We start from the raw sequence: 2,252 nt of genomic DNA on the forward strand, positions 1-2,252 counted from the left end.
ATTCCCCCGCTCTCAGCTCATCATCGCCCGGGGCTCCTTCCCTGTCCCCGCCTTCCTCTTCCTGTCCCAACCGCCACCTCCCCCATTGTCACCCCCAGCCCTGCCATCAGTCCCCAGCACCTGAATGCAGCAGCAAAGCGAGGAGCAGATCAGCTACTCCACGCCAGAACACCCTCAGGAGCAGACCTGGTTGCCAGAAGAGCTCATTACATCACAAAGCCCCTCCAGCACCTATCGAAATGAGAGATGGAAATTCAAGCCACCTACCGGAGGTGCTTTTATCCCCCCCAGCCACCTCTTCAATTAGTGCCACCTGCTGCCTCTGCCACACAGGCACACCTGGGAGAGGGCTGTTCTTCTGTATGGGGAATTTCTCCTTCTTTGAGGAGTTTCAGCTAAATCCACCAGCTGATTTAAAACCAACAAGCCTAAAATTAATCTAATTTGCCTTTGTACCAGGGAAGGTTTAGATTGGATCTTGGGAACAATTTCTTCCCCAAAGGGCTGTGGGGCACTGGAACAGGCTGCCCAGGGCAGTGCTGGAGTCACCATCCCTGGAGGGGTTGGACAGATGCGGAGATGAGGTTCTGTTGTCCTGTGGATGGCCCTTGTACAGGATCATGTCTCTCCAAATGTCCCTTTGTCCCTCGGCTACCCGGGTGTGTGTTTTTCTGGGCAGCTGACACAAGTCCTACATGCGCTCCAGTGACAGTGGTGGAACCATATCGCCATCCTCCTCCCACACCAACTCTCCAGAAATTACACATCTTGGCTAGAAAAAGTCCTCCTGGTGACTTTGGTGCTGCTCCTTTGATGACCCTGACCCTGCACACGCAGTTCAATTAATATAATTGGTCTCACAATGTGAACAAAATACCTGCATCCAGCCCTCTGAAAGAAACACTGATTAAATGCCTAAAACAAGAGCTGGCCCCATGCACACCCATGAAAGTCACCAACGTACAGTCCCCATTGCCACACAGATAATGCAGATGGGTCTGTCCCGTGGTTATTGCACCTGTCTGGGTGGCCAAAGAGCTGGAATGAATCTGTAAAACCATAGAATCACTTTGGTAGGAAAAGACCTTTAAGATCGTGGAGTCCAACTGTTAACAATCTCAATATCCAGGTGCCTGATCTCAACAGAAAAAGGTGGCTTTTGGCTGGAAAACTTTTAATAACATTCCGCACAAATTGAAGTTCAACGCTAGCATGTCCACTAGTATGAAATTTTAGAGCCCCTATTATGCAGAATATTTAAATTGCTTTTAATTTCATGATGCTGAGAACATTCAGAAGCAAGTATTAATATATTCATTAATATGAACTTCAGCATAGGTGAAACTACTACATTTATCCACATTTAAATTTGGATTAAAGAAATGAGTAACAGAAAGGAGACTAAGAGGGACTTCATGCTAACAGTACAATCTTAATCCAGGGATTAAGCTGAGGGTTTTATTTCTTGTAATGCTCTTCTGTTATCATGAATACATCATAGTGAAAAAGAATCTATGAAAGTGGGTCCATATTCGGAGGGGCCTCAGAATTTTATGCTGCCTTCTAAATGTGATTCACCTTAAGAGCTGAATTCATTTCAGCTACAGTCTGTCCCTCACTCCATCCAGCAAATGTGCTATTTTGCTGACAAATTGAGAAGTTTAATTAATAGCAGTAACATATGGTAAGCCACTCCAAGCAAACAGGCTTGGTTCATCAGATATGGTGCATCCAGAAATACCTCTGAGATTTGAAGCAAAAAAGAAACCCTAAAAGACCCAAAACGTTCTCATGTCCTGAGCCCGTGCCCAGGGACCGATGCGGCTCCATGTGGCGCTGACCCAGCTCATTCCTTTGGCTCATGGAAACGCGGGATTCCCACTAAACCCAGCTTCGAGACCAGAGTAAAAAGCACATTCTGGCTTAGGCATTTCGTGAATCCTGGGTGCTTTGGCTGGCAGTCGATTTCATGACCTTTAATAAGAAAAAAAAGGAATAGAGAAAGGGGAGAAATTTCTTTTACAGGAAGAAAACCACTTTCAATACCTTCTTTGGATTTCATGACAGTCTGCATCTGTGCATTACACTGAAGAGCCACAGAGGAGAAAGCGCTGCAACAGCAGGAGGAAGAACAGGCTGACCTCAGAGAGATTTTCTACACAAAGCTTTGGGGAGCTTGTGATTCCTCCCAGTGCTTCCAGTTTGCTTCTTATGACAAAAGCAGGAGCAGAAGGGAGTCTGTGGGAGGAGGC

This window comes from Streptopelia decaocto (genome assembly GCF_964273445.1).
Source record: "Streptopelia decaocto genome assembly, chromosome: 16".
NCBI lineage: Eukaryota > Metazoa > Chordata > Aves > Columbiformes > Columbidae > Streptopelia > Streptopelia decaocto.